General features: G+C 40.1%; 1 long non-coding RNA gene across 3 annotated transcripts in view; it reads left to right on the top strand.

Moving 5' to 3' along the window:
• The window catches only part of LOC101146388 (uncharacterized), a 33,881-nt gene that overhangs the window by 5,857 nt on the left and 5,296 nt on the right, over positions 1 to 22,728 (top strand). The window contains exons 3-6 of one of the 3 annotated variants that reach the window (XR_008673071.2): positions 5,834 to 5,883; positions 10,535 to 10,570; positions 11,025 to 11,073; positions 19,380 to 20,158. The exons of 1 other annotated variant lie outside the window; for it this stretch is intronic. This is a non-coding gene — a long non-coding RNA (uncharacterized lncRNA). Of the gene's footprint in view, positions 1 to 5,833; positions 5,884 to 10,534; positions 10,571 to 11,024; positions 11,074 to 19,379; positions 20,159 to 22,728 lie in introns of those variants that run through there. One more of the 3 variants, XR_008673070.2, reaches the window with a different exon arrangement.

The following is a 22,728-nucleotide window of genomic DNA, read 5'->3' as shown; positions in this document are numbered from 1 at the left end:
AGAGCATCTGGACAAAGGCCCCGAGGCTGGAGGAAGCCTAGTGGAATGGAAGACCTGGTGGCTGGAACATCTGGAGTAGAGAGAACTGGGAGAAATTTGGTAGTGAGGAAAATAATGTGGGGCTAGATTATGTGGAGTCTAGCAAGCCATTTTAGAAGAAGAAGGAAGGTTTTCAGCAGTAAGGGATACCAGGAAGAGACATTTACAATGAGCCACTCTGGCTTCTATATCTAGGACAGACTCCAGAGGATGTGGGGTAGGGTCAGGGTCAGGAAAGTAAACACCAAATCCAAGGCCACTGGGAAACAGGGGCATGAGATTGTGGTCCCTCAGAATAAAGTGGTAGTCCTGGAGATGGTAAGAAATAATAAGATTGCTGGACACGTTTAAAATAAAGCCAAAACAATTCCCTCACTCAAAGGATATGGAATGTTCAAGAGTGATAACAGATGAGAATGACCCCAGGTTTGGGGGAGGCAAAACATTGGTAGACCAGGGCAGCTATCAGCTGAGAAGGGAAGGCTGGGAACGGGCTCAGTGTTGAATGTCTGGAGAATCCAATGTGGGTAAAGCACCAGTGGAGATGTCGAAAAGACAGTTGGACAAAGGAGGAAATGTCAGGAGGCCGCAGTGTGGACTATGAACTTGGGCATCAGCATGTGAATGGTATTTGAAGCCGTGAGACTGCATAAGGTCACAAGAGGAATGTGTGTGGACAGAGAGGAGAGGAAGACTGAGCTCTGAGCCATAAAAAGTAAAAAATCAGAGGGGAAAGAAAGGAAAATTTGTTATGAGAAAAACCACAGGAGTGTGGTATTGTGGAATCTAAGAGAAGACATGAATCAAGAGAGAGGAAGGGGTCAGCTGGGTGGAATGTAACTGGTCCCATTGGGTTTAGCGACACAAAGATCTTCCACAATGTGTTTGTGGAGTATAGGGGACAGAAGCGGGTGGAGTGAGGTTAAAAGACAAGAGAGGGAGAGGAAATGGAGTTAGTGAGTATAGATAACTCTTGACAGCTTTATTGAAAATGGGAGCAAAGAAATAGGTGATTGCAGGCAGAAGAAATGGGGTTAGGAGAAGGGTCATCAAAATTGGGAGAAATGACAGCATGCTTTTGTATAGATGGTGATAATCCAGTGAAGAGGAGAAACTTGGCAATATGGGAGAAAGTGGAGAAAGCTCTGGGGGCCGTGCCCTGGAGTCAGGGGAAAACAGAAGGGTGGCACATATCGCTGGAGAAGCTTGCTTTGGTGGGAGCACGGACGGGGCATCTGGGGAAGAGGTATAAAGGGGAGGAAAGTGGAGACAGGTGCTGGCAGATGAAGAGCTAAGAGGAGGGAGTTTGGGGCATTATTTTCTTATTGTTCCTATTTCTCAGGGAGGGGGAAGCCAGGTCACATGGGGAGGAGGTGGACAGCAGTGGCCGGTGCTCAGCAAGGCTCCAGGGTGCTGATGCTTCTACAAGCCATAGGTCGGAACCCTAGAAGGCAAGCAAAGCTGCCTGTTGAATTATTGAAGAAATGCATGTGATAAATCTTATTTGTGAGAACCGAAATACTAATTTTTATAGTTCTATGAGCTTCGGCTAAATTTTTTGTTAAGTTACGGTCACAATAATGTGTTTTATGTTTCATTTCAATGTACACTGTAAAGAATTGTGATAGCACATAATCAGGCCTATTTTAGCAGAAAAATTGAAGTGGTAAGTATGCTAATAGTCTCAAAACAAGAATATATGAACTTTTCTCTGAACTGTATTATAATGAAGATGAGGTAAGGAAAGCTCTCTCTCGTGACCAAAAGAGGCATGAATTTGGTGTCTATACTAAAACCTGGGCCCTTGTTGCTCAAATTATTTTTGAAAATAGATAAAGTATGATAAAAAGAGAAAACCAAATAAGAGGACAGAAATAGAGAGATCATAATTTTAAAACAAAGCAACTTTCAGCATGAGCAAGGCAAGCTGAGAATAAATAAAAAGAAGCTACTTCGAGTAGAAAATCAGATTACAGAGCTCCTGACTCCAAGATTTTTACCAGTAAGAAGGGCAAAAAAAAATAAAACTGGTTTGAGTAAAAAATAAAAAGCATAAATGAACCTCAGAGGTCAATGTCAGGCCAAGTAAAAAGGTTATTTCATAGAAATCCCAGGAAACTCTTGTTGGCAACAGAATGGTGGGCTTCTTGGACCCAGCTTCTGACTAGAAAGACAACTTTTCTCTCTTGGTTTAAACCTCAGCTATCTAGGTTATAGAACTTGTGTCAGAGAGTAAGGGTCATGCACTTGATATTAATGATTGCATAGATGGGCTTGTTTTTTTACCATGAAAATATGGAATTCATTTTCTCACCTTGCTTAAAAGTTCTGAGTACTTTAAACCCAGTAACTGACCAATCTCTGGATTGTCTTCATGGGATTCTCACTCAGAGCTTCTCTGAGCTGGCAAACAGACGCTTCAACCATGGATGTCTGAGGAATTATAGAATTCTACCTTGTGAATGGAAAATTGAATAACTCAGAGTTCTGAACTTGAACTTCAAACACCCTTGAGAAAAGTGACCAGTCTGAAAAAGAATGTAATCTAAATTCCCATGCTTCAATGGAAATATGCCCTCTGGGAAAGTTCAATGAGGACCAACTGGTTTTCTACAATGAACTTCAGTTTATAAATGCATTCTAAATTTGTCTATCACCCTGGGATTCTTGTAATACAAGACAGCAAAACAGCAGGATGCCTTCTGCCTCTCTCCTCTGTGGTGGTTGTAAAGGACAACTGACATCCCTTACCACTACTTGGGATCATGCCAGGAAGGGTCCAGAAATAGCATTTATGCTAAAGGCAATGGTTCTGAATTCATCAGCCCAGCTTGGATTTGCAATCCTTCTGTACATTTGGAGTAACAACTACCTTATTCACATGCATATATATGTTTGATGGATATAAATAGATGACATAGATATAGACATAAACAGGTATCTGTGGGTCTATTTATTAATTTTAAAAGAAACATTGTATTGCATACTTGCAATTTGCCAAGAAAGTAGATTTTAGATACTCTTACCACAAAAAAAAGAAAGAAAGAAAGAAAGAAAGAAAGAAAGAAAGAAAGAGAGAGAGAGAGAGAGAGGGAGGGAGGGAGGAAGGGAGAAAGAAGGCAGGGAGGGAGGGAGGAGGGAGGGAGGAAGGAAGGAAGGAAGGAAGGAAGGAAGGAAGGAAGGAAGGAAGGAAGGAAGGGAGGAAGGAAGGAAGGGTAAGGGAAGGGAAGGAGGGAAGGGAGGGGAAGGATGGAAGGAAAGGGAAGGAGGGAAGGGTAGGACGGAAGGGAAGGGAAGCAGGGAGAGAGGGTATACTTATCTTGATGTGTATATATCAAGATATGTATATCAAAATATATACCTATATATATCAAGATGATTGTATCAGAACAACATGATGTATACCTTAAATATATATAATTTTAAAAACATACAAAGATAAATATTTAATTGTTATTTCATTTATTTATTTATTAACTTTTAAGTACAGGGTACATGTGCAGTTTTGTGACGTAGGTAAACCTGTGTCATGGGGGTTTATTCTATAGATTATTACATGACCCAGGTACTAAGCCTAATACCCACTAGTTATTTTTCCTGATCCTCTCCCTCCTCCCACTTTCCACCCTCTGATAGGCTCCACTGTGTGTTGTTCTCCTCTATATGTTCATGTGTTCTCATCATTTAGCTCCCACTTATAAATAAGAACATCTGGTATTTGCTTTTCTGTCCTTGCGTTAGTTTGCTAAGAATAATGGCCTCTAGCTCCATCCAAGTTCTGGCAAAGGACATGATCTCATCCCTTTCATGGCCTCACAGTATTCCATGTATTCCATAGTATTCCGTGTATATGTACCACTTTCTTTATCCAATCTATCATTGATGGACATTTAAATTGATTCTATGTCTTTTCTATTGTGAACAGTACTGCAATGAACATACGCATGCATGTATCTTGATAATAGAACAATTTGGATTCCTTTGGGTATATACCCGGTAATGGGATTTCTGGATCAAATGGTATTTCTGTCTCTAGGTCTTTGAGGAATCGCCACACTGTCTTCCACAATGGTTGAACTAATTTACATTCCCACCAACAGTGTATACGCATTTTGTTTTCTCCACAACGTCACCAGCATCTGTTATTTTTTTACTTTTAACACTAGCCATTCTGACTGGTGTGAAATGGTTCTCATTGTGGTTTTGATTTGCATTTCTCTAATGGTCAGTGACGTTAAGCATTTTTTCATACGACTGTTGGCCATATGTATGTCTTCTTTAGATAGTTCAAATAGTTGATGAGGATTACATAGGAATTTAAAATATGCTTGATATCTCTTTCCAAACCTGCTAAAATATTTATTTTCAAATGGCAGCTTTCCATGTCACTGCATGGGCATCTGGTCCTGCTCTCTGGGCTCATGTGTATCTGGCTACATACCAGTGAGAAGCATGAGTGACCTGAGTTCTGCATTAGAACATTTTTCTTATCTTTTAATAGCTTTGCTACAATTTTCTAAACATAGCTCGGTGATCCTCTATTCAGAGTTTAATTTTATCACTGGATTTAGAATTTAGAGAAATAAATGCTCCATAATCATTGCAGTATCCTATGTCCCTGATAGAATAAAGAAAACCGCTCACATGACAGCAATGGTATTGTTAAAATTTAAATGAACTTTCAGAGGTTCATGGTATGATTATAGGTATGAGTGGAGGATTATGTATAAAATTATCCATGCATTAATTTTTCATCCATCCATCTTGCATACACATGTATACAAATATGTATTTATGCATATATACATATATATCTGTGCATGTATGTTGGTAAATATACATGTTTCTGTCCTTTGCTCTGTCTCTCTTTCTGTCGTTTTATTCTGCTTAATAATCACATGATAAAATTTCTGTATAGCTGCTCAAAGAGATCAGGTTATTCAAAAATCTCTAAGCAGTTGTGAAACCCAAGGGACATGAACAGAATCCTGCACCGCAGAACCAAGTAATCTCTGTATTCAGGTTATTCGGAAGAGTCCTGCAAACCAAAGTAGATTTCATAGGAAAAGCCTATTGAGGCTAATTACCTTGATGGAAACTGATAAGTAATTGCTCATCTCATATAATCCATTCATTTCATTTCAATTCATCTTATTTGTTCTTCACAAAAACCGACACTTGAGGATACCAGGTTTGAGACTGTGCTCCTCTACCTCTGAGCCTTGGTTTCCTCATCTACAAAACAGCAGTAGCAATCATTCTCTTGCCAAGATAAGAGAGAGGATGCAATGAGGTGATGAGAGCAGAGTACCTTTTTTATACCGTCAATGATACTAGTGCTGCTTGCTATTAGTCAATAGCTGTGTGGGATCTCAGCACAACATCCTCGGCCTGGACCCCTGTTTTCTACCTTCGGCTGGGCTTTAGATCAGAAACAAACATGGCAGGAATTCCTGCCATTGGCTTTGAACCAGAAAGAATCCCTAGAGTGGGGGTCCAAGCCAAGCTCTTGAAGGAGAGCTGAGCACCAGCCAAAGACCAAGCAACCAGGCCACATGGGCAAGACGTGAACTGCAATAAGGGTCAGAGCCAAGGCTCACAGGACATAAGCAGAGCCTGGCAGAACCTGGTGGGCTTGGAAGCATGCAGAGGGCACAGTAGTCAGGAGAATGAAGCTGGTGCTGACCTTCCCCAGTAGGAGAGTGGACAGTGGGTACCTCAGACTGACTCAAAGTAACCAAGTCAGGGACAAGTTTTCTCCCAACAAATAATGACAGTTAATCCTCAATCGCAGGCTCAACTCCCCCTATCTACACAATCAAGTCTTATGTAGCCACGACAAAGGTAAGAATTCTAGTCTAGAGCATTGGGATGTAGGCTTCATCTGAACTCATTCTGACAGCTCTATTCTTTGGTCAGAGGACACTCACCCATGCCTGTCTGAAAAAGTGGACTTTCCACCACTGCAATGAGTTTTCTCTTTCCTATTTCCTGTCTTTCAGGGAGTCCAGATTCATGTGTTGGTACATTTTAATCTATCCTTAACTGAGTTTTGTCCTTTGTCATGATACAGGATATTTGAAACAAAATTTCTCAGATGTGCCTGAAAAAGCATTTGCCCACTTATTCTCTTCTGTGATTTAAATTGAAGTTGGTGGTTTTTGTTTGTTTGTTTGTGTGCTCTTTTATTATGACAAGTTATCTTTTGGAATACAATAAGCTTTTGTGACTGTTTTATAATGTTACACTTTGGATTTCCTTGTCCCATTTGTATACCTGGATTCATATACAATAACATTTTGTATCTATGCAATTATAAGGAAAGCATCTAAGAAAAAGATGGCAGATACTATAGCTGACCGTTGAGGGCTGATCCCCTTTGCAGATCTGTTTAGACCTTAGATCCAATATTTATTCTGCTTTTCTACTCTGTCCTTGTTCTCAACATAAAGAGACAAACTTCTTGAAGCTGGAAGCCACATGTTGACAGACGTGATTTTTGTCAAACTCTACAGAAAACTTAGGTTTTCCACATCCAGTTTTTTTCCCTTGTTTTTTTTCTTGGGGCTGTTACACAGTCTCAACTAAAACCATGAACTCTCGTTTTTAAATATTCTGTCTACAAGCAGGTGACAGCAACTTCACGTTTCAGACAGAAACATTATGAGTAAGAACCTGGGTCAGGCACATGCATTTTTTTCAATCGTTTCATTGTGGATGATGAACCAAGCCAGGTGGGACCTTGAAAAAAACTGACTGATTTTTTTTTTCTGGGGTTTTGGCCAAACATGGAACTTTTAATGAAGTTCCATGAGCACTTTTAATGAGCACTTCTCTTGTGCTCCTGACTGAAAATTGCATTCTCAGAGGCAGCTATTAGGTGAGTTTGGGATCATGTTGAGTCCAACACCAGCTACTTCTGATTTTTAGGACAAAAGTTCCGCTTCATAGGACAATTGAGCTCGGTCCGTGGGACTTCCCACTGTAATAAAGAACTGCCCAAATTTTAATGTTTTAATCAGTCCTGGCTCAAGCATAACCAGGTGATTTTGCTGTAGTTTTTACATGAAAACTCTAGTGAAGGAGGGTAACGTGTTTCAGTTTCAGTTGTGGAGAAGAGCTGAGAAGAATTACTAACCAGGGTATATGCCTTTGAAATCCACTCTTTAGTTTTTTTTTCCCCTGAAATGAGATCTTTTCAATCCTCTTGGTTTGTGTCTGAAAATCTCAGTGGCCTGAGAACACAAAGGAAATTGATTCAAAGACTTTGGAAAACTTTGCAAAGGGGCTGTCATTCGACTGGCTTCCTTTGTCAGGTGCCCAAATCTGATACTGCCCCATGGAAAGGGTATGAGGGAGATGGAACTCACCCCTGACCCAGTTCCTTTTCAGCCCTGCCTCGGACTAGTTGTGCAAAGAACAATCCCCACCATAGTCAAATCCATAATTGTTCTGGAAAGTGTTTTCCCTACGGTTTCTGATAAGTTCTTTGTAGGTGAACTTTCCTCACCAGCCAAGGAACTGTCCCAGCTCCACGAGGTTAAATGATTTCCCCAAAGACTATTACATCTTAATCCAATCACGAAGCAATCTCATTTTTCTGAATGCATTACCAAAATGTTTTCAAGCCTCCATTGCATGTATCTTTCTAGAGGAATAGTTTTATGTTCATCAAATTGAAAGAAAACTTTTTAAATGCCAAAATGATAGGACACATTGATATTCCTCAGGTCAAGCTTAGAAATGCAATTTAGGTTTACCTGGCAACTGAAAATATTGTTAAAACAGATTAATGCACTCCAAGAATTCAAATTATCTACATGAAAAAAATATAAAAATCTGTGTTGTAGGTTTAGAAAACAGATGGGCTTATGAAGTATAACCTTTCGAAATTGATCAGCAAAGCCCCTCTTTATTAATCCTAGTTAAAATATAACAGCTTAGGGAAGTTGTAGGGCCTCAGATGTATCAAATAGAGATTTTTCCTGTAGGAGCTGAAAGAAGAGTACAAGTTTAAAAGAGCTCCACAGTTCCAGGAAGGCTCCCTCCTGAACACACGTGGGCAGCAACCTGCGGCACCTACCCACGAACAAAGGTTGATGGGCAAGCCTCATGCTAACAGGATCCCTCTTTCTAGCCAAGTGAAAGGCAGCCACCTAGAGCTTTCACCAAGAGGTGCACATTGCCAGTGCTTGAAAGGGAATCGCAGGTGACTGGTCTGTGCATGTTACTTTTCTTGCCCACTCAAGTAGATTGTCCTGCCTTGTGTCTCCAAATTTCTGCTAAAGGAGTGACCCCTGGGAGGTGACCTCCCTTAGACAAACTTGGTTTACGGTTCCCAACACTGACCCACACTGAGATATGACCTCGGATCAACTACTTAAACTCCTCAGTGTTTTAAAAACAGTTTGCACGACACACATTTTACCCTTTCCAAGCCAGAAAGGGTATCTTTCCAACAGGATGTCCTTCTTCCTATTCCCAATGGACCTTTTTTTGGGGTCCCACCTCTTTACCTGAAAGACCCATCCAGGCAGCTGGTCAGCCTCTATTCTGATCCTTCCTGGGCCCACTGCCCCAGCTTCCCAGCTCTCATTGTCTAATGCAGCACTGCCCAACAGAAAAACAATTCCAGCTACATAGGCAGCTTAAAGTTATTTTAGGCCGGGCAAGGTGGCTCACGCCTGTAATCCCAGCACTTTGGGAGGCCGAGGCGGGTGGATCACCTCAGGTTGGGAGTTTAAGACCAGCCTGACCAACATGGAGAAACCCCGTCTCTACTAAAAATACAAAATTAGCTGGATGCGGTGCCGCATGCCTGTAATCCCAGCTACTCGGGAGGCTGAGGCAGGAGAATTGCTTGAACCCGGGAGGCAAAGGCAGCGGTGAGCCGAGATCGCGCCATTGCACTCCAGCCTAGGTAACAAGAGCAAAACTTCGTCTCAAAAAAAAAAAGTTATTTTGGTAACCTTAGTAACCACCTTGAAAAATAAAAAGAAACTGTTGAACCTTATTTCAACAATATATTTTGTTTAACCCAATATATTAAAAATATTATCACTTCAAAATGTAATCAATGTTAAACCGTAGGTGAGATAGTTTACTTCTTTTCGTACTAAAACTTTTAAATACAGTGCGCCTTATACTTACAGCATATTTCAATTCAGACTAGTCTACTTTCCACTGCTCAGCGGCCACGTTCAGCCAGTGACTAGCGTATGAGAAAGCACTGGTCCGGAGTAGAGCAGCAGTGTCCAGCTGTGCCTGCTGGCCCATAGTCACTGTCTTGTCCTATCTGTTTTTTGTTCTCATTGTTGCTGTTGTTTGTTTGTTTTGAGACGCAGTCTCACTCTGTCACCCAGGCTGGAGTGCAGCATCATAATCTATGCTCACTGCAACCTCTGCCTCCCGAGTTCAAGCGATTCTCCTGCCTCAGCCTCCTGAGTAGCTGGGATGAGAGGTGTGTGCCACCATGCTTGGCTAATTTTTTGTATTTTTAGTAGAGACAGGGTTTCACCATGTTGGCCAGGCTGGTCTCGAACTCCTGACCTCAGGTGATCCACCTGCCTTGGTTTCCCAAAGTGCTGGGATTACAGGTGTGAGCCACCCCGCCCAGCCCCTGTCCTACCTGTTTTAACTTCAGTGTGCCATGATGATATTTTAAAACCTAATAATGCCCTCTATCTACTGCTGAACTAGTAGAATAAATGTCTCTTACGTTGATGTGACAGGCCCCTTGTAATATCAGTAAGTATATTCCTCTTTTTCTCCTCTCTGGTTTCTTTATCTGTGGTCAAGCTTTACCCCTAACTCACCTTAGAACATACTGCCCTCCATCCACCTCCACACCATCCCTTAGTTCCCTAGAAAGAAATGCGACCAGATCCCCCTGCCTGCCAAGACCCTTAATGACCCTCATCCACCATCCCTCCTTCACTGGACGCATCATCCCTTTACTGATGAACTCTCATCCAGTCCCTCAACGGCAGCAGGAGCAGCGTGTTGCCGTGTGTTGTAGTTATTTATCTGAAACATCACAGCACTGTGTACAGAGCCAGCTCTATGAGACCCTCCTAGAATGCCTAGTGCAGGGATTATGTGAAGGTGGACCCTGAATTAAAACCCTTTCCCTTTTCTCTTCTTATGCTATGTAGAAGGGATCCTATGCCCTATCAGTAGACTATCACCTAATTAGAGCTTGTTGAGCTAGCTTAGGGTACACATGGAGACCATGAGCATTTGCAGCGAGTTTTAGCATATACCGGGACCTATCCGTGGAATGGGCAAGGATATGTGGAATGGCTGCCTAATTAAAGACCTCTGGGCTTCTCCAGCTAAAGGCAGAAAACCGTCGTGTTTGATTGTATCTCTTTGGTTGCCTTGATAATCTAAAGCAATCTCAACTCATTTGATTTAGTCACTGAGAAGCCTGTCATTGTTCTGAAATCACTTGTAAGTTTTCACTGAAACTGGCGAGTTTTTCTTTGTTTGGCAGGATACATTTATAATTTCTTCTACAATGAAAGCCCAGGTGAGAGGGGTCCAAGCAAGCAGATGGCACAGAAGCATTTGTTGGGTGAGATGTACCTGAAATCACCTGCATCTCCTTGTTGGCCTACGGAATGTCTGGCCTGCAGGGGCCTCTGGATGGGGGTGTGGGTGCTGGGTCTGGCCGCAGTCTTCCAGATGCAGGCTGTGGTCATCAGTCTGGTTCTCCCTCACTGCCTCTTTCCTCTGTTTTGAAGCTTAAGACAGAACTTGACACAGTAATTCCTGGCCTGACCCTGGGTGACTCAGTACTCATTCTCATCTTTCCCTATCCCTCATGACGGGAATCAGGAGCAGATCTCCCTCACTCCCACCCTGTATAACCCTTTATTAGCTTTACTGTAAACAGATAAAGAGCTTTCTCTGGTGCATTTGGCTAAGTTTTCCTTCTTGTTTTTTCTTGTCAATGACACATGCTGTTTTATTCTTGATCCTAGCATATCTGAACCTTTTGCACCATTCAGGAAAGGGAAAAGGGGAGCTCAGGTGAGAAATATAGTTTTATTATTTATTAATTAATTTCTTATTAAGTTCAAATGTTGTCAATTCCTTACCTAAAGTCTAACAACTCTCCCCATTTTGCATCCAAGCAGTCTCAATATTTGCTTTAGACAGCAACAGCAGGATGGCAAATGGACCCTAGATTCCCTCTGCTGGGTCAAAGGATGGCCCAATAAGCAAGTACTCGATAATTATTAACAATAATTGAGAGAAAGGTGGAATATGGAGTATATGCCTTTTAGGAAATAGAGTGTTCAGGTTAATATTTTTCTAAAAGAAAGAAAAAGCGTGACAGAGCTATTCCCAGACTTCCACAGTTTAAACTTGGGCCAGTGGTCTAGGGTGTCTTAGGGGTTTGGTGGAAGGAGATTCCTGAGGGTAGCCCCTGCTCACATATATACTCTTTGCCAAGGATTCCATGCAAGTAGTTTGTGTCACTCTCTTGCTTCAGGTATTTTTCTATGCAGACCAGGCTTTTCTTGCATTCTGATCTATTCTCAGAATGAGGAATAAAGGGACCCTAAACAAACACAGGTTTCTCTCACCTCACAATAAATCAGAAGTTCAGTAAAATAATGGGAATGTCCTCTAACTTCAAACTGGGTTCAGATTTTATCAAAGTTCTTTGCTTGTTTGCTGTGAGTCATTCAACAAAGTTACCAATTTTGTTTCCTTTAGAAGGTAATGCCATAGCAAGTTCTATTTGGTTGATTAATTGATTGTTTGATTACATGTTAATCACAGTGATCTTAAAGTTACTTCCTGCCACTGGGATAACTTCTGGGAGTAGGAGGAGTGGTCAAGATGTTTCAGAGTCACTTAAGTCCATGGGCACATGTTCAGCCTCAGCAGCTTCTGTTCTGATCAGGGTCTGTGCAAAGTCCTTGAGGATGACAGAGCAAAGCCATCGGAGGATGGTTGATTTCAGGCTCTCTGCACTCCCTCCCAACAAGGGGCTCTGACACTGGACACCTCATGATCAGGCCCCCAGGGCACGTGCTTCTCCCCGTGGGCAGCAGCATCTGACTGGTCATCCCTGTACCTTCGCTCCATTGCTTCATTTGTCCCAGTAGGAAGCTGAGCAGAAGCACCTGGTTTCTAGGAGCTGATGAGGGCTGCTGGCAAATGAGCGGATAGTTTCCCAGAAAAGTAGTCGTCAGCGATCATAACACGGCACTTAATGCTTGGAGGCAGGGGGCATACCATTATTCCAATGAGCTCCTGGACCTCAGCAAAGTTGATGCAGGCAGTGGAGTATTGGTGTTTTGACAGTGAAAGGAAGTAACGCTTGCACCGGCCCATCTCGAACAACTAAAAGTTGTAGCTGCACATCCCTGGAGAGGGCTCCCACTTCACCAGGCACTGTGCCAAGTTCTTTGTGTGTTCTGTCTGGTGTACTCCTCACAATAAGCCAGCTGAGGCAGATATTGTCATTAACCCATGCTGCAAATAAGGAAACAGAATCTTATAGTAATCACTAAGTGACTTGTTAAATTCACAGCCAATCAAAGGCAAACCGGGCGTTTGAATTCAATTTATCTTTCTGTCTGCTGCTTATGCTAAAACTCTGCTACTATTTCCTTTCTCTTATTCGCCTGTCTTAAAGCTTCAATTCAATCATCACCTCTTCTGTAGTTTCTTTGATTTGTAGAGAGGCCTTGGAGTTGAGCCTCTCCAGTCTCACTTCCACAATGGTACAGCGGTCAACTTGCTGTGGTTAGACTAACCATAACTCTGCTGTTCTAGAGACTCTGAAGTCCTGGATACCTGGACTATATATTTCTGATGTGAGGATTGCTAGCCGCTAATACCATACAGGTAGTATACATATGATGAAAGGAGGAAAACGAAAAACAGACAGAGGAAGAAAAGAAAGAAGAAGGGGAGGAAGAACACAGGAAGGAAAAAAGCAGACACTGTCATTCTTTTCATATGACTTAACCATAGCCGTTTACCTAAAAAGAATATTAATTACTTCTGTTGTATAAATAAAAAAAACTAAAAGACAACTGAAGGTGGCCTGAAGTTTTTCATTGTGTAAAAATTACTGGGACTGTATCATTAGATGACTCACAGGCAGAAGGTATCACACACCTATTCACAGCGAGTAAGATGTCAGAGAGAAAAAGACCTGTGTTTTCTATCAATAGCCAATTTCTGGAATTTAAATTTAATACATTTTAAGAACGATATCCTGAGACTTACATTATCAATGATCACACTTTCCTTATCTTGAACTAAGATAATAAAAATACGTAAAAAAAAAAAAAGTCAATTTTCTAACCTAAAAACCTTTGAAACAGTCACCCCCAGCATAGAGCACGGTGCCAATAATACTCAATGAATTCTTGTTGAAAGCATGTGTAAATGCATGAATGTATGAATCCATAAGGAAATGAATCTCTCTGAAACTTAACATTTAGGCAGTCAAACTGGAGATGGGAGTGGAGAACAAGATATGGTCGAGCTCCCCAAACAATTACCACGTAGTAAGATAGCACTGAGAAAGACGCCAAGAAGGGATTTTATTTTTAAAATAAGGAAAACTAAGAGATACAGAAGATAGATTCGAGACTCCAAACACTCTCAGTGGCAGCTCGAGAAGATGAAAAGACAATGACACAGAAGTGAATAGTCTAAAAGTTAATGGCTATTTTCCAACTTAAAAGTTCTGTGTCTTCTGTAGGACACTCAATTTTTTAGAGTGAGTTAAGAAAAAAATCCATATTGGGACATAAGCTAGTACAATTTAGAACAGCAAGTTAAAGAAAAAAAAGTAAAAGTTATAAAAAATGTTTTGAAAAGAAATATCTGTAAGAATAACCGCAGACACATCACTGGCAAATTGATGACGAAATCAATGAAGTACGCTCAGGGTACTGAGGGAGGAAAATCAATATTGAATGATGTTCTAATCCATGACCATTAGAATTTATGATGCAATAAAGACATTTTCAGTCTTATTTAAGACAGTTTACAAGCTTTCTACATTGAAAGGAAGGACTACATATTAAAAAAAAAAAAAAAAGCAAAGTGCCTATGGAGGCATGGTGTGGATTACGAAACTATACCCAGTAAAGACCTTACTAACATCTGTGGGTTCATATAACCAATTCTGTGTCTAAATTTGACTTTTGTGTATTAAACAGTTGTGGTTAAAATTCTAGATAACAGGTTGAGTCATCCTTTAGTTAATAGCTAACAAATACCATGCTCCTTGTCCTATTGTGGAAGGAGGATACAGGACCTAAATAATTTTTGACACTGTTGAAAAAATTTAGAATAAATCCTATTTATGTAAGTATGAATAAACTTAAAGAAAGTAAAAGAGAATTTAAAAACCTGTTTTAATATCATATAAGGTAATAGAAAAAATAAGGAAAGAAAGAAAAAGAAGAAAGAAGAAGGAAGGAAGAGAAAAGCTTTACTGCTAAAAATTATCAAGTTTTTAAATCTTCCTAACATTTCTCTCCAGTGGTTGTGAATTCCTCATGTTGTGAGATGGTGCTCTGCCCTCATAAGGAAGAAACCAGCTCTCCCTTCGCATCCTCCCTTGCAGCTAAGGTGCAAGCATGTGACGTTGGCTCCAGCAATAAGCATATTTGAATAGGCATGAGTGAGGCTTCTGTTCAGAGTCCAAAGAATCTAAAAAGCAGGCGCTTTGCAGCATCCATTGTGGTGAGGGTAAGGGCGGAGACCTACTTTGCCAGGCCAGCCATAGCACCCAGGCCCAGCACTCTCAGTGTTATCTACAGGGGCTGTGCCCACAGCTCGGTGTTCCTCTGCTGGGGCAGTCCCGCTGTGCCACGTGGGTGCTCCACCAAAGGATGGTTCTCTGGCCTTCTGTGACACACTCTGATGGTCTCTAGTATGCCTAAATAAGTCTCTTTCCTGCTTAAACTAGAATTGATTTGTAATGTGTAGCCAACAACTCTGAATGGCATTATACACGGTGAGGAAAACACAGTTTCACCATGGTACTATAACAATTGATCCAGGCAGCATTCTTTGGTGGACCCAGAAACTAATGAATGTGAGTTTGCTAAATAGTAATATTTACATACATTCAATGTTATTTGTTTTTTTACAACAGGAATAAAAACTTTAGGATGGGTTAACGTAACACAACCTTAACCAAGTGATCCAACTTAATATCCTCAATAATAGGACAAACTGACATCATCTGCCTACAGTTATGACACCCTGAGAAGGAAACATCACTTCTTTAATATTCCTGCCAAAAGAAAAGAAAAGCATGACCTCATAACCTGAATTCAATCAGGAGGAAACATGCAACAAACCCAAATTGAGAAACATTCTACAAAGTAATTGGGCTGAATTCTTAAAGTCAAAATCATAAAAGATGAAAGCTGAGTAAATTTTCTGGATTAAAGGAGACAAACTGGACATGGCAATTAAATCTAATGTCAAATTCTGAATTGGATCCTGGCATATAAAAAAGAAATGTAGCTACAGAAAACATTATTGGGAAAATTAATAAAATTTGAATATGAAATATGGATTAAAAATAGTATTGAATCAATGTTACATTTTCAATTTTGATTACTATACTGATACGTAAAATCCCTTTGTCTAGCTGAGAGGATGTACTGAGGTCATCAGAAAAGATTTTGCAAATATATTGTTAATTTAGTCTCCACTCATAGCTGAGATTTTATCCTGAGGACCTTTTTAACCTAATGGAAATACTGGAGATGAGAAACAAGTTTCTCTCCCAAATTTGAAAATTCTGGCTCTTCCATATTCCCTCTAAATTCTAATTGCAAAATGCTCAATTATTCCTCCAGCTCATCTCTTTCTTGCAATACCTTATTATACTTAGCTCTAAGAGCCAGCTGAACATTCAACATTCTGCTTCAAAATTTAATTGTTCAAATCAAAAAGTTTATTAGGTACATTTGCTATCTCCCAAGTTAGGAAGCATGAGGGCTTTACGATTTGTTCCACCACTACATGACATGGGTCACCGTAACTCCAGACTGAATTTTCCTCCACTTCCTCCAACCTTGACCACAATGCAATGACAGGAATCTTCGATTTTTGTTATAGCAGCACCAGCACCCCAATTCTGCACAGCAGTTCTGCCTTAATTACCTATTGTCATGATAATGATGTTTTAGAAACTATACTCAGATGCCTTAAAACAATGTAAATTTGTTATTGCTTATGCATCAGTGGTCAGCTGGGCAGTTTTACTACTCTCACCTGGGCATCTGTGGTCAACTGCAGGTCTCACCTGTGGTCAGCTGCAGGTCTGGTGAGTGCCTCTGCCGATGGAGTCTGGGCTGCCTGACATGTTTGGGGTCAGTGGCTGTGACCAGTTTATGATGGTTTCAGTTGCAATGGCTGAGACAACTGGGCTCTCATCCACGGGACTCTCACATTCCTCAGTCCCTCCACACATGTCATCACGGTAAATGCAGAGAGCCAAAACCCAGCAAGCCCAATTATGCAAAAAGGCACATGGAAATTTAGTGTACGTTGATGTGATTTTCTTCACATCCAATTGGTTAATGTAAGTCACATGGCTGAGTCCAAGGCAGAGTTGGAGAGAAGTAAAAATTATAGAACTGAAGGAGTGGATATGGGGAGACTTATTAGGATCTTTCTGCAACCAGCCTACCACATGGTGACCTGGTTTGTGATGAAGAAACCACTGATAATCAGTGGGTTAAGTCTCAGAATCTCCATAGGTAGCACTAGGTGAATCTGATATCTACATTGAAAAAATGAATTTTGACCTCTAACTTATGCCAAAGACAAAAATTGATTTAATTGGACCACAGAATTCAATGTGCAAGATAAAACAATAAAGCTTCCAGACACGTCCCTGCTGATTTATTACCAGCCTCATGATGGGAGTTGCCTTTTGAAAACACAGATCAGCTCATAAAGTCCCCTTCTCAGAAATGTGACATGGCCCCACTGTCTTCAAAATAAATGTCAATCCTTTTATCGTTGCCTTTAAAATCCTTCTAAATCTTACCTCAAGCTACATCCCAAAAAGGACCTCTTCCCCTAGACATGCCGGGAGCTGCTCGCCCCGGAAAGCAGCTCTGTTTGCAGAATCGCGCACCGGCTCTGCACACTGCCACTCGCTTTTCTGGTTGCTCAGCTTTCTACTCCCTCTTTATTGTTAAAATATAAATAGCAATTTCAGGACACATTTTTTTAAGTATTAGGCTCTTGAAACTTTCCAGAGTACACAGGCAAACATAACTCCCTCTCTTATGTGTCCTCCCAGAATTTTACTCAGAGTCACGTTGCTCACTGCTGCGCACTCCTGCAGACCCATCCCAGTGGACTCTGCGCTGCATCCCCAGAGTACAGCGAGTTTCCCGCCTCCCGTTAGAGATCCAATACATATTTTTTTGAAAGAAGAAACTGATGGAAGACAGGAAGCAAAAAGGAAAGGAAGGAAAGGGATAGGAAGGAGGGGAAGGAAAGGGACAGGAAGGAGGAAAAGGAAAGGGAAAGGAAGGAAAAGAAAGGAAAGGGAACTTGAAATCCTACAAGGTCTCAAAGTCAAAAAACATGTAAGTCAATTATCACAGAAAATAAAAGAACTGCTACAAGGGCAAGTTACTGGGCCAAATCTGTCACTATTACAACATAGTATGAGTGTGTTCATTTTTGGTCATTGTAATCATTGTTGCTTTGGTTATAGTCATCTATTTTATAATTCGTGGTGTCCATTTAGTTATCTTTTGTAAAAAAAAATGTATTGTGCATGTGTATGTGTGAGAGACAGAGAGAGAGTTTTTCACAAATGGAAAATGAAGATACAACTTGGATTCGGGAGAAACGGAAATTTATTTTAATGCCTGTTGACATTTATTTCACTTTGATAACCATATTATCTCCCACCCTTAATTTTAGAGATTTCTAGGAGGAAAGATGTTGCATTCTTAATAGATCAAGTAATTTAACTTCCAATAGTAGTTTAAGCCAGATTTTCCACCCTGCTGTTGTTTGAACGTTTGTGTCTCTCCAAGATTCATGTTCATACTTAATTCCCAACGCAGTAGTATTAAGTTGTAGGGTCTTTATTAGGTGATTAGGTCATGAGGGCTCTGGCCCCAAGAATGGGAATACTCCCCTTATAAAAGGATTTGAGGGAGTCTGTTCATCCCTTTTGCCATGTGAAGACATAGCTAGAAGGTGCCATCTTTGAAGGAGAGTACGCTTTCACCAGACAATGAATCTCCTGGTACCTTGGTCTTGGATTTCCCAGTCCCCGGAACTGTGATCAATAAATTTCTATTAGTTATAAATTTCTCAATCTAAGGCATTTTGCTATAGTAGTGTGAAAAGGCTGAGACACACTGATTCTTTTACTTTTCATTGTCATCAAGGGGAAAAATATCTTTTAAAAGTAGTGGAGAGTAACCATCCAGTGATCTTTCTAGACCTCATGGCTGATGTTGGCTTGATGACCCAGAAGAAATGCTTTGAGCCAACATTAGTTTTATACTTAGGGCACACCCATAGGAACCTATTATATTTGCAACTGGTTACACTTTAATCAATCCCAGGCAGCTTAAGTAAGTCACACAGTTTACATCTCTTGCTTAACATAAGCTGAGATATATTTCCTGGAATATTATTAGTCCTGAAGTGATTTTCCAGGCAGCCAATGCCAAGGTTTATTTATTTTTAAAGAAGTCTGAATGTTATCAATATTTGACTTTGCTAATAAGATATTTGAAGAATTTCCTTATTTTTTCTCTTTGTATATGATTTAAATAGAGTAAAAGCCTAATATTTTAGAATCACATGATAATTTATATACAAATTAGATTGAGGTTACCTTACCAAATTCATTTGTTATTATTCAAGTACATACCATTTTACTGGTCAAAGGTTTAGATTCTGTTCCTTCTAATTGATCAGACTGATTGCTTTGCTGGTACAGAAGCTACCTCTGTGTGAGTGTCTGCATTGTAGATTTCTGCAGAGGCGCAGATGAGCTATAGATCTGCCGATTTGGCTTATAGATCTCCACCCCTCCTGCCATGCCAGCTCCTTCTTTACTTTTAAGTGCGCTTCAAACACAGCATAAAGGTGATTTGGAACTCAAATAAAACAGAACTTTGTTGAAGCTGTTAGTGGAAAAGGCAATACTTTATAATTTGGGCATAGACTCAATGTCAATTTCCCAAAAATTGTAGCAAAATTCTACTTATGAAATGTAATCAATAATTGCCTAAAAACATTCTGTTATACTCAGAGAATGTGTCTGTCTTCTAAAACGGTGTTTTAATTTTTAGGGTTGCTGTTTTAGAGAATTGAAGATCCTTCATCTTCAAGAATCTGAAATCTACCATGATCTTCACATGTAGCAAAGCACAATGGGATGTAGTCATTTAAGAGTGCTATGAAGGCAGTGTGTGTGTACACAGAAGCCCAAAAGGCTAAAATTGGGTGAAGAAGGAGAGAAAGTTGGGTAAAAAATGAAGTCATCATAGTTGGGTGGACAGATACTTGATCAGTGGGCCAGACACACCACCATATGACCACGGCAAAGCGGCAGACATCACTCCATCCTTGGTCCCACATTTTAAGAGAGAAATAGCAATAACTGTTCCAATTTTATCTCCTGCATATTTGTTAAGGGATAATTCTACAAAACAGGCACATCGACTTGGAGGTCGTAGATGAAAGCTAACTAACTATAGAGCACTGAATTTTTAAATTCCAACCCAAAGACAAATAGACTTCATATTTTACATTACTCTGATGTGGAATGAGAAAAGAGCTCAAGTGACATATCAATTTATCATAGCTAATCATATGAACATTATTATATAAATGGGGATTCTAAAGCACTAGGTTTTAAAAAACCTTAAAGGATAATTTTAAAATACCTCAAAAATGTATAAAGCCATGCATGCAAATCCTTACGTCTCCCAATTTCTTGCTGAAATGTCAAAACCAATGCAACATGAAAAGAAATTATCGAATTTGTAAAATATAAAGAGGGTGTAGTTATGTGCCTGAAACGTGGAGCAGCTTTGGCAGAAGACTGAGCAGGCACAACCTACTCGCTATTGGGAAGCCTTTGTAGAAAGAGGGGCAGTGCCTCTCAGCCCCCAAATTTCCAGGGCCCATGAGAAGGTCTTGGATCCAGGTGTCTGAGGACCAAAGATGAGCTGAGTGAGCAGAAATTCTTCTTGGTCATGTTCACCCAGGTTTGGGGGAGGGTACACTCAGCCCATCACCAAAGGAGTGCTGTCAATTGTTAATGTCTTCATCAATGAATGTAAGCAAACTAAACTGCTAAAAATACAAAAATACTAAATACCCTACTAAAAATACAAAAATTAGCTGGGTGTGGTGGTGCACACCTGTAATCCCAGCTACTCAGGAGGCTGAGGCTGGAGGATCTTTTGAACCTGCCAGGTGGAGGCTGCAGTGAGCCTGGAACATGCCAATGCACTCCCACCTGAATGACAGGAGTGAGACCCTATAAATTTAGAGGGAGAACAGAAAAACTTAAAACATTAAAACCACTACACTAACCCTGCCATGAGCACAAAAAAACATGGAAGAAACAAAGCATTCTGGGAAATAAAAATCTGACTTCCAAAGTTTAAAATGTAATAGAAGGAAATAACATACAAGCTACCACAAAAATCTAATTAATGAATTAGAAAGTTAGTTTAAAAACCTCCTATTATTTAGAGAAGAAGTAGAAAATAGCTTTCATCTTGTGCACCAATTATTACTGATTGATAGTGGTTGCCTATGTTAAGAAAGATTCTGAGGTACTGCTTGGGTACCAATTCCGTGGTTTGACTCCTGAATTTCAATTAAAAATCACTGAGGGACTATTTAACATAAAGAAAATAAAACCTACATCTACTTGCAATAGACAATTTTCCTGCAAAGAAACCAAAATCAAATTGGTTTAGATGTCTGTGCAGCCATATTTACCTAATTCTAAGGGAAAATGATTATGACTCTTGAGTTCAACACTCAACTAACCCTCATACATGTGCAACAGCCAAAATAAATTAATTAAAAATTAAATAAATAACATAGGAAATATATCATTTAATACCTCTTTTAACACACGAATTTTTTAAATCTTTTTTTATTATTATACTTTAAGTTCTAGGGTACATGTGCACAACGTGCAGGTTTGTTACATATGTACACATGTGCCATGTTGGTTTGCTGCACCCATTAACTCGTCATTTACATTAGGTGTTTCTCCCAATGCTATCCCTCCCCCATCCCCCAACTCCACAACAGGCCCCGGTGTGTGATGTTCCCCGCCCTGTAACACACGAATTTTTTAAGTGAACCAGGATAAAGAAATCAATAAAGAGGAAAGGATGGTACAGAAGAAAGATGTCTGACAAATGGACAACATTAAAGCATTTATTTAAACAGAAACAGTTGCCATGCATGTATTTTTGAAGCTTAATGCAAATACCTTAAAAAACATTCTTGCTTTATACTTAAAATTTAAATTTGCACTGAAATGTTATATGACCTCACTCCAAACTCAGAAATGGTACCTGGATAAAGGAAGAAGAGTAATACTCATCCATGAGGTATTATTTCACTCTTGATGTTAATTAAGAAATCGAGATTCAACTATATGTTCTTTCAAAATGTGAGTGTGAAATTGCAGAACGGAAAACCTTTTCAAAAAGTCCTCCAAGGAAGGCTGAGGCTTCCGCTGGGAACGAAGAACCAAAATAAAGGATATGGAGTGAGGCGACAAGATGGCGACCGCATACGATTTGAGTTCTAGCTGTCAACGTCCCGATGAATTCTTTCTTTTTAGAGGTGCTTTCCCCAGGCAATTCTTGGTCAGCCTCTCCGCCAAAGAGGAAAACACCCATGTCAGTGACACTTCCTGTGATTCGTTCTGCTGCCCTCCTGGAATAAAACTAAATTAATCTATCCTTTTGGGGAGACTCTTTTCATGTGTTTGCTGACGTGCATTTAAACGGTTTCCTTTAAAATTGTTTTTTTAATATGGATGTTTCAGTGACCAAAAATAGAAGAGTTCGGTTTCTTCTACTGCAAAGAACATGTTCACCTTGTGGATAGCAAAATGGTTGAGCTTTTTATAAACTCCCCGGACCACCTCCAGCCATTTGTGCAAATTAACACGGGGCTAAACTCGGAAACCTGATCTAGTAATTCAAAGTAAAATAATTAAGAAATAAGCATGGTTGTAAATTATAAGTAAAATGAAATATGTTCATTTTAATTTAATGTAGAATTTGTTCAATATTAATGACACATATTTACAGAAACTGAATTGGAAACATAGTAATTATAAATAACGGGAAGAGAGAGTTTTCCTTTTTAATCTAATATGCTTAGTCAATGTCTTAAAGGTTGGCAAAGTCAACAGCTGCAGACCTAAGGCAGCTGGCAATCTGCCTATGGAACTTCTAGAGACAAAAGGAAATTACTTACTATTTAAACACCAACCAATGGGGCTTTGGGAAAAGAAGATTCCAGGCTCTGACTCCCCCTGGGACCCTCCTAAGCCTTCCCAGGGTGCTCAGGCAGAAAATGCAGAGAGCACTGTGCACCAGGATGTTATTAAAATAATTTAAAAATACAAGCCCCAGGAAGCTGCGAATTGGGAGA

Source organism: Gorilla gorilla, chromosome 19 (assembly GCF_029281585.2).
Source record: "Gorilla gorilla gorilla isolate KB3781 chromosome 19, NHGRI_mGorGor1-v2.1_pri, whole genome shotgun sequence".
Taxonomy (NCBI): Eukaryota; Metazoa; Chordata; class Mammalia; order Primates; family Hominidae; genus Gorilla; species Gorilla gorilla.
The sequence above is the reverse complement of the archived record's forward strand: the minus strand, read 5'-3'. Positions and strand labels throughout refer to the sequence as shown.